Here is an 11,082-nt window from a genome sequence, read left to right on the forward strand (position 1 = left end):
TTCCCATGATTCATCGCTTACATACAACACCCAGTGGTCATTCCAACAAATGCCCTCCTCAATGCCCATCACTCATTTGCCCCTCTCCCCCTCCACCCGCATCAACCCTCAGTTTGTTCTCTGTATTTAAGAGTCTCTTATGGTTTTAAATTGACTTTAGGTATCTCTTGATACACCGCTACCTAAATAATTAGTAAGGGATCTACAGGGAAAAATATATTTAAACTCACCCTAATGTAATTCTGAAATTTTTTCTCTGAAGGTTATGTTTAAGGGAACAGGCACCATTAAAATTTGGAAGCAGATTTCCACTCTGATGCCCTCACAGGGGGGTACGTAGCATTAAAAGGTCTATATGGCAAGGCATTACCAAATAGTTTATGCAAATCTGTAGCAACACTGTCTCCAAATAAGGATCTCAGTTTCAATCCATTTTTCAGAAATGCATTTGCTCCTCTTTAGAGGGAAATCTGGCTCCACATGAAGAGACAAAGAACAATCCTAAAGTCAATGCTCATTTCTTTACCTATGATACTGTTGATATTTTCTTATCAAATCAAACCAAACATAACTTTGTGGCTCCTTAGAATATTTTAAAATAAGCATCCTTATGAGATGCTATAAGTGTAAAGTATGAAAATTAACATCCACGCATGAAGTTGTCTATAATGCATGCTCCTTTATAAAAACAATACAATGAGAGCAATAGAGGTCGTGTTAAAGTATAAAGCTTTAACCATATTGCCAATCCTTTATGTAAAGTGAAAATAGTAAAGTGTGCAGGACTCGATTCTACAGAGTTTGAATAAAAGGGAGACAGCCATTTTCTCAATTTCTGCAACCAAGGGAGTTAGTCGACGTGGGGTAAAGAAATCTGTTAAGTCTTTATATTAAATCATCATTACAGTTTTTTAACTACAAATGGATAAATGCTATTTCCAACAAATATGTTCACTTGAAAAATTCTCAATAATTTTAAGGTAAATTTAGAAGCAGCGAATTTAGGAACTTCATATTTGATATTTCATCCATTTTGTACTGCTTGTGGTACATAACTAGGTGATTAAAAATGAATATATAAAAGATAGCCTAGCAAGTAAAAAATAGTGATTACTTCCAAATCCACAGGGACATCAAAAAATGGAAAGGGGGCTGGGGTTTTCAACAGTAAATTTATGCCATTTAAAGAATTGTCAATTAAACAAAACACTCAGCAGAAAGATAAAATAAAAGTGTAAATCTTTTAGTGTATTCTATAGGTGAATAGTTCTATTTTCTCCTTTTATGTTTATATAATTAATTTTGAGTCATTTTATATGCTTTAAGCATGTTAGCTATCATTCCAGAGGCATAAACCTGGCTATTTTATTCAAAATATCGATTAATGAATAGTATAAATGGATTTTCTCTTATAGTTATCAAACACTGTGCAAATACAGAAATATACTTCATAGAAATGTTGAAGTAAACAAGTTATACTATATCCCAGGAGCGAATACTAAGGCATTTCTGTCCTCTTCTCTTAGCTAATGCAGTTTTTAGAAGTAAAATTCATCCTCTAGGAAAACAGACAAAACCAAAAACAAAACCTAGACCATAAGAGCTTCAGGTATTATAAGAGTGTCTATGTAAAAATTTAAACAAAATCATTATATATGTTTTTCTATGTTAACTTCAAAGATAATTTGTTTAGATAGAAATCACTATCTTAAATATTCTTACAAAAATTTATCGTAAAAAAACTTCACCATAACAGCAAACGTACCCAGCTGGTTTAAATGTCAGTTGCGCTTCGTTATTATCTCGAAGAACACCTACAGTCATTGTTTATTAATTATAAAAGAAAGTGGATGTAAGTTTACAGATCTTAACGTTGTTTTTTTTTTTTTTTTTAAACGCGGGCATGGTGACTACTGGATTGCTTTTTATGCTAAGAGCACTCTGTTCATTCACAATTTGAAGCTTGCACATAGTGTCCAATAATGGTAAAGCACTTGCAAAAATGTTGCACCTGGGACAGGGAGGAGTGAGGAGAGCAAAGGTCAAATCCAGGCCTTAATAAGCATTGACTACACAGACTTTAGACTCAGTGAAAAGTCCAGACGACCCCTGCAGCGTCATCTTACAGCTCTGATTTTCTTCTTTTCAAGATGTAGTATAATCCATAAATACAACCAAATCACTAGCAGCTTAGGCTTTGGTTTGATTTTTATCTTCCAGGGCTTGTTCCCCACCTCTTCACAGAGATTTGAAAAATTAACCCTTTTCTGTCCTCAGACTAACCAAAGAACGAATTTCTTCCCGGTCACTGTTGTCAGCTTAAATCTTTACGTCCTTTCAGGGTGAGGGGAACACATTGTGAAGTGCTTACAACAACCAGAGCATTGGCATTTTCTCCCATTTAACGTGGACGAATATCCTAGCGATGGCTGATAGTACCAAGGCAATCAGACGACTGTACAAATCAGTGAAATATGTCTCTTTTACGAATGCTTCCAAACGATAAACATAATACTTAAAACCTTAAATAGAATTTTGGTTCAGTTCTGGCTTCCCATCACACAGAGAGGTTGCATTTACCTACAGATTACTAGATAACCCATATGCATGATAAACATATAATTAACGCGAATCAACTTTTTGACATATTCGCCTCGTTTTGGATCACCTGGTGCAGTTTGCTCTCTCATATGTTATGGACATAATCTCTTTTCATACCGTTGTCCTATTCAGCATTTGCTGAGGGAGAGGTTAGGCCCTTTAAATTAAAACAGTAAATTTCCCTGCAGGAAATACACCAAATCAAGTATGAGTTGCAGGAATGAAGAGTCCACCACAAGTGCCTTACTTAAGAGAAAACTTCCACTCCAAAGTGGGCATAGTCCACTTGCTGGAAGTGAGAGCTGTCCAATCAAATTCAGTGCAATCTTGTTGTTCTGTTTACCACACTGCAGACCTTCAGAATGCCAAAGACATCTGCGTCTGCTCCTACACTTATTCTTTTGAGGTCACATAGACCCGGTTGGCCCCACTTCCTTCACAGTTTAAAAATATAAAATTAAAAAAAAAATACAGCTCTGAGTGTGAACCGTAGCTGCATAATTAAGGATGAGGCAAAGTCTTACCTAAGCAGAAATGGCTGTGAACATAGCAAACTGGGTGGGAAGCAAGTGTTCAGATGTGTGCTATAGTCTGGGGAAAGATTCTTCAGAAGGAACGTGAAAACAGATACAAATGGTGCCCCCAGAGAATTAAAGGGGCCTGGGTTTCTCAAGGATCTCTGTTTCTGACTGATGATCACAGGCTTACAGAACAGCAGAGGGGATATAGTGAGGGGCAGACATCTTACACAGCTGCAAAGCTCCCAAAACTGATTATAGTTTCTCCTGTGCTCTTCATCTAAAGAGTTAGGATATACAGGAAAACAGAGTAGCAAGTCTCAATCATGACCCCATATAAATAAAAAGAGTAAAGCTCATTTAAAATGCGTGATTATCTATGATCCTGCAGAATCGAGGTCTATTTTTCAGAATAACATGGAAGAAGAGAAAGTGGGAGTAACTCCCAGTTGTATTCCTTGTTTTTACCTATCTGTTTTGACCATCTTAGCTTCAACCATCTGAAATTACTCCGCCAATATAATTTTCACTATTTTTCTCAAGATCCCATTATCCATTATCTCCTACATAAGAGCCACATTCACTTTCATTTGGAATCTGTTATTTTTAAAAGTAAAACTAAGCTAAAAATATGTATAATTTTTAGACTTTGTGTTTCTTAGGTTTTCTGTTTATATTTTGATGTCTCAAGTCCCTAAATATATTTTATTCATTTCGGGTAGTAGAACAAAAATGTGCTAAATCCCTGCCATATATATTTTTTCTAATTGATTTTTATGATTCACAAATCAGGAGGAAAATTTATAAAATATGAGACACCTTAACTAACACATATATTTGATGCAATGGGAGTTTTAATATTTTGTTAATACAAATTGACTCATATATATATATGTATATAATATACATATATGAAAATCTCAGAAATTTAAGTTTTACAAGGTGCATAAAGAATTGACTTTATACGTTGGTGGCATAGAACATGCCTTCATAGATGTGAATCCCATGACCAACTGCATGTCAATTTTTGTGTACTTTTGACACAAAGAAATTCGTTTTGATCTTATCACTCATAAAAAGCATTTTTCAAACAATTGCACTAGTGTGGCTTTTGATTAGGCATCCCATTTTTGATAACTAGTGGATAAAAGGTTACCTGGATAAGAATGAGCAAGGAATTCCAAATTTGAGACAGTGTTGCTGTGAGGCCAGTGTTTTCTCAATAACAATGATAATTAATTCAGAGTTTTTCTTATCTCTAGCATGTATTTTAAAAATCTGCACCTTTGGTACGGGTTTCTGTCTTTATTAGTCAAAATAATGTCTGTATCAGGAGGATAATTTGTTTTCATCTAACACTTTTGCCATTCTAAAATTACATTTTTAAAAAGGGAACATCTTTGACTTTTTGAAGTAATAAACTATGAAGAAAATTATTTGAGTCAAGAACTTGTCAAGAAGAAAAACACCCTAAAAATTCACATGCCCACTTTACCAGCATATATGATTTGCTACTTAGCCATTGACCCTATAGATCATCTTCAATGTTTGGTATCTTTTACAAATCCAAGTCCAAATGAAATCTCCAGAAAAAAAAATTATAAATATAATGACTTCACATGTAATGGACCAGGAATTTTATATAGTAGATACTTTCAAGGTAAATTTAACAGTATATATGTGTTTCAATAATAATGATGTGTTCAAATAAGTTTAGTATCATAATTCTTTCATCTTAATTCAATCATTATGCCAATGTTGTAATGTTTTTTTAACCCATAAATTGCTTACCAGGTAGTTGAGAGACTATGGAGGTGTGTGATAACTTTTGTTGATTACTTATGAAATGGCAGAAACACCCGACTCAAATAATTTGCATTGAGCAATAATCTTGTAGCTATATTAATATGACTAAATATTAAATGTTTTCAATTAGTTTAGATTGACTAGTAAGGGGAAAACACAAAGACAAAACTGAGGCAGTGAGCCTCACAATGCCTCCACTGATTTCTCCACTGGCCCTTCCTTTGCACATGGTCAATTAGAATTGAAAATCCTGAGCTGATTTCATTCGCTGGAATTTTTAAGCAGGTCAGGAAGAAAGATGTTATTGAAAGGAAAAGTCTCATCTAAATAAGAAAGGAGCACGTGGCCATCTGGTCTTAGCTATACATATAAAAAGTTATTTCAGCTGAACTGCAGACTTGGTGTTTAAAAAGATGTGCCAAAAACCAACCCCAAATCTGTTTACGGTAAAATATCCCAAATGTTTCTTTTTAAACCTCCAAATATGCAATACACAGATCATTTCCTATCTGTGATTCATGAGCCCATTTGACCCCAGCGCCTCACTGAGCTTGACTGAGTTTCAGGCAGTGGAACATTCAATCACTCTTAGAATACTATTCCTTAATGGGATATCAACAGGACCGTGGGTCTTTCGAAAATTGTGAAAATAACTTGGATAGTTTTCACTCAAATTAATTTTGAGGGCTGTCTGCAGGTAGATTTGACAGAATAAAATCTGAGGCATGAAGCAGCCAAACCAATTTTCCTTCTTTTCTCATTGTGACTTGAGGTTCCTGGGCATTCTCTTTGCGGTGCTCAGACATCCACTCAAAATAACTTCAGGCCTCAAAGCCTAAAGGCTAAGTTTTTTGTTTTTTTTTTTTTTTAAAAACCCAATCTGTCTTTTCATAAGAGAAACTGAGTGTGAGTCTACTTTTAGAAACCATCTTCATAATGTAAAGAAACAAAGTTTCTTTAAATAACATTGTATACCTCTTGCCACATTAGAGTCGTCTCTATTTGGACATGATTGAAATATAGTTTGATATGAGGCGTTTGCAATAATTACATCATCAACACATTAATTTGGCCATTATCTGACTATGCCCTTCTGCTAGCATAGACATAGCTAGTTGACCTCCCCATGTAAATTTCATTGTGTTAAAATATGTTAATATCCTAATGCAACAGCATTTAAAAATAACTCTGGTTATAATAAAATACCAACAATTATATTTGGTCATCAGACTCTCTTCAAATACATTTTATATATACTGTATCTACACACATGTGCAAGAATACACGATTATAATATCAACATATATGCTAAGCAAGAGTGTAGGTTTTCACTAAAGTCTTCAGAAAAATAATTGAATTAAGAATATTCTCATATATGAAACACAACAATCTTGACAGATCTCTGACATAAGATATCATTGGTTGTTTTTGTATATTTACTATGTTTGTTCTGCCATTTCAAATAAATCATTACTATTGTGTAAGAAGAATAAACTGTACTATAGTAAATTGTTCTTTCTCCTTTATGCTCTGAAAAACCATTTGTTCTTGAATTGGCGTTACGTAGTTCAACTATTTCAATCAAGTCCATTATCTTCTTCTCTTTGAAAGATGCCTCTTTAGTAACCTGTATTCCCAGTGGGCAATGTCATGTTTTGTTTTTAGAAAGTAGGTGAAATTTAAATCCAACAATTTTTAATTTTTTATGTTTGATAAAACAATTCTTAACTCATCCTCAGGCAAGAACTCCACTATACGCTGGAAAAACTATTTATGTAAAAATTATGGAGTCAGGCCCAAAAATTTCTCAAAAAAGTTATTTATTAGTTCACACTGGAGTCTTTACCCCACAGAATGTCACCTAACTTGTGTGGCTTGTTTTTTTCTAAGTACAAAATGTGTCCATTCTTTGAGCTATATACTTTTCTCAACAAAAGTAACATGAAAGCAAAAAAAGAACAAAACACTTTTTCTCTTGTTTTAAAACAATCACACAATACATCAGCAAGGTTCATCTCATTAATTTGTATGTTGGTGTATAAATAGTGCTGTTCATATACATGTGTCTTACAAATCCTTTCAAAATTAATCCTTTTCCAAGTGTGCAAGAAGGGAGTATTAAGTTCAACTTCCAAAATTTAAAACAGAATTTATCGAATGTTTGGCATATAAGAACTGGTTAAGTATACCTGGCCATTCTAGAATAATAGAGATTAATTTAAATTACATATAAAAACTTAGTAATGAAGAAACATTATGTATGCAAAGTTGTTCTGTATTGATGTCTCAGATATGGCAATATGTTTCAGTAAAATTATTCAACTTTGTTCTATTTGAGTAAAATAAAATAGTACAAGTAAATACACACATTATTAACAATCTGGACACTCCTTTGGTGGATAACTGTCTAGTGTAAAACCCACAAAATAAACTTGAAAACAGATATAAGCTCTACACCGGCCCACAAAATTTTAACCAAATTAACATCTAACCCAGAGCACATGAAATAAGCATTATATTTAAATCATTTGCATATATTCTTTAACCAATAAGTTGAGAGTGAAACGATTTAATATTTGCAAAAATTTAAATGGCAAATACGAATCACCAAGTCATAACATCTATCAGCATTATAACATTTTTATCCAAGTGATTGCAAAATGTTCTGGAGTTTTACCTCCTATTCATATCATTGAAAATCAAACACCTCTGAAACGTTCAACCAGCATATTAGTAACGCTTCCCAGAACGAAAAAACTCTGCCTGACTACATATATCTTTATAAACATGCCCATGCTGCCCCACAAACACATCTTCAAGAAAGAGATAGCTACAAATAAAATAGTCCTTTCCTGTGGGTGTTGGTTAACCCCACAAACATGTGAACTTCCTATGGGCACACACCCAACAGACATTGGCGATTAGGTGATTGAAAATGTTGCCCACAAAGGCGAAATTTTATATGTGATGACATCACCAGCAAACCCGGGTTTCTCTGTGATATAATGATATAATTGCCTGGCTGAGTGTGTCTCTTGAGTGTGTGTGTGTGTGTGTGTGTGTGTGTGTGAGAGAGAGGGGGGGGTGGGGAGAGAGAGAGAGACCAGAGAGCCTTAAAGAACAGCATCATCAGAAATGCTATAACCTTCTGCAAGGTTTGCAAGAATCTTTCCACAGACCTTTGACTTTTTCCAGATTTCTTACAGCTTAAGTTCATTCAAAAATGCATTTCCCGCACAGGCAAATTATGTTTTGTTTAGTTAGCACACTGTTAATCCTAAAATATCCCCCCGATGGGTCTGCTGAGATGAGATTTCTATACCAAATGAGGCATGTGTATCTGTATAATATGATGCAGGACTTGCAGGGTCCCTTGAGACCTGCCTTTGAAAGGATAAGACGTCTTGGTTGTAAAGGTAATGAAAGGGTTAAAAATTGAGGCTGTCTGGGGTAAAAGAAAGGGGATATTGTTGTCTTTAATCTTTCCGCAGTATGTGTAAGACTTCCATCCCGGATCTGCACATAGCAGCGGAATAGGCTCGGCATGCATTGCGTGCAAGCTCCTTGATTGTAGAGGGGGGAAAAAAACCTGGCTGGAGTCCAGACAGGCTGGAGCTCTGTTGATCATTATGTCTAGCCTTCAGGTGTCTCAGCACACAGTGGGCGGCGGTGGGGGAGGTGTAGATAACATGAGAGCAGACAAAGAAAAAAAAATGGTGTATTTTAAAAAGATTATGCGAAAATTTGTGTCCAAGTCCTCTTTAAAAAATGAATCCTACCGTCTTGGACTTTTATAATTAGAACGCAAGCTCTGCTCTGGAAGATCTCTTTAAGCCATAATTAGTTATGTCTGGAGCCTTTGAATAATTCCTTTCAATAATTGATGGAGTTGATACTCTCTTTTAAAAATAAGGAGGGCAATGTTTTCTTACAAACTCTCTTTTTGTTGGAGGCTTTGTCGTTCAAAATCTTCATCAGTCACAATCACGTCGATTTGATTTGCCTTTTAATTTCTTATGAGACTTAGCTTATAACTTTTTAAGAATTTGGATGATTCTAGAAGTAAAGGCATAATGCATTGCTAGATTACCCTAGCTGAATGTAAAAAGAAAGCAATAATACAGGATCATTCTCCCCCATTTGTTTCCAATTATTTTATAAATAAATTAAAAAAAACTGGTTTGTACGTCGCTTCTGTTTGAAACTCCATCAAAAAAACCTTACCAAGAATGTGAGATGCTAAGCATATCTTTTGCCTTCTAGTAAGAAGAAATCCCAAATTATTTTATTCTTCCAGCATTCTTCTATAAAGAAGCTTCCGCATGCTTCCTCCCCACCCCCACATCCTCACTCCACCCTATTAGGAATTTCAAAAAAAAAAAATCTTTATACATGGAAGGCTGGATCCTGATACAGAAAGCTGTCTTTTCCTTCTGTCTTTACACTGACCACTTTACACGGTCACCTTTCACTTCTGCCGGGACTTTATGTCACATTTTGTGGACTAAAATGCTGAAACCAGTTCAGTCTCTATCATTATTATGAAATGAAAAGTGGTAGTTAAAAAACATAAATAAAAAGAAAGCTCTGGCTTGAAGCCATTGTTCAGAATTTCAGAGCTATTTGCCCCCAAGTGTCTTAGCAGTCTTTCATAGCTAATTATAATAACTGTCAGATGTCTGGAAAGTCTATGGTACCCTTGTCAGTGGAGTCAGCAAAGTTTGTCTTTTATTTTTCTTGGGGACAGATCAGATCTGATTAGACATAAAGAATGAAAAGAAGTGAAGTAAGTACATATGTGTGTGCCTTCATTTTTTCTTATGAACAAAGCAGCATACTGGAGCAATGTTCCGGGGTGCAGCTTCCTGCAGCTACTCTTTGGAATGCCTGACTTTTATTTTTAATTCTTTATCTTTAACGTAATAAAGCATGCAACAATTGTCCCTGAAACATTTTCCTGCCTGCTGAATACCTTTCCGTACACGTATAAAAGAGTACCCTAAAAAAAATCTTCAAATATTTGATGCTTATGACATAAAACTATTTTAATCAGTACACTTGACGGAAAGAAATGTATACTTACAATTTCAAAATGGTTATTTGTGCTAGTTCCTTGTCCCCGGAGGCATAGCAGAGGCTTTTGCCAGACTGTCCCTGATGCAGGTGCAGAATCCCCGTTTTCATGACGGAGGGAGGTAGGAAAGTGCTTCATAAAGTCACTCGGAACTCAGCCACTTGTGCTCAGGCATCCTTGCTCCTGTGAAAGCTGTACTATCTGCAGTTCTGAATTGAACTAAATTACAGCCCATGTGAAAGACAGAGGCAGCGAGTCATGTGGGAGATACACAGCCATCCTATTGGCCACCAAGACATAGCTTAGGCATTCTGCCTTTTCCACCATTGGTGAATAGTTAAAACTGAAAGCATCTGGATCCTCCTCTTGAGTTTATTTGTCCTTTATGTGTGGAAGAATGACTGTAGGATTTTACAGTGACAGAATTAGTTAAGAAAGGGACTGAAGTCATCCTTCACAGAAACCAGTGGGAGGAGACTGGAAGCTCAGCTTTTTCAAGATTTTTCTTTCCTTTTTATCCCCCTGCCCTGCAGTTTTGTCTGTGATTTGCCTGGTTGCCTGTCAGAAAAACGTGTGTGTGTGTGTGTGTGTGTGTGTGTGTGTGTGTGTTTTCCCAGTTAACTTTGGAGGTGACAGAAAGTAAATTCTCATCTCATTCCTTTGTGGAACTCAATCACATTTGGAAGCACAAAATCATTTTCTTTTTGTCAATCATGAATTTTCAGATTTTATTTTGATACACAAGCTTTATGCAGTTCTAAACTAGCAGACTAAATTATTCAATAGTGACCCAGAAATAGAATTAACTTTTTTGAGTTGCTGCTGAAAGCAGGGGGAAAAATAACTCTGGAAAACATTAAAAGGCAACAATGTCAAAGAAATCAAAATAAGGGCTTCAGCTAAGCAGGGCTGGAGAGGAAGTATAACTTTTCTAAAGTCATTCTTTAATTTAGCACTTACGGTAATGCAAAACTGTAATAATACTGACAGCCAGAATTTATTTTTCAGTCACTTCAGGATGATTTCATTCACCCGATTCCTAAAAATCACTGGTGCATTTGTAAAGATTTAGGGGTACAAGTT

At 35.4% G+C, this 11,082-nt stretch overlaps 1 long non-coding RNA gene across 1 annotated transcript in view; it reads right to left on the bottom strand.

Annotated features, from left to right (window-relative positions):
• The window catches only part of LOC115505240, a 78,637-nt gene extending 68,449 nt beyond the window's left edge, over nucleotides 1-10,188 (bottom strand). The window contains exon 1 of the long non-coding RNA XR_003965957.1: nucleotides 10,009-10,188. This is a non-coding gene — a long non-coding RNA (uncharacterized LOC115505240). The remainder of the gene's footprint in view (nucleotides 1-10,008) is intronic.
• Nucleotides 10,189-11,082: the final 894 nt, after the last annotated feature.

This window comes from Lynx canadensis, chromosome F1, assembly GCF_007474595.2.
Source record: "Lynx canadensis isolate LIC74 chromosome F1, mLynCan4.pri.v2, whole genome shotgun sequence".
Lineage (NCBI taxonomy): Eukaryota > Metazoa > Chordata > Mammalia > Carnivora > Felidae > Lynx > Lynx canadensis.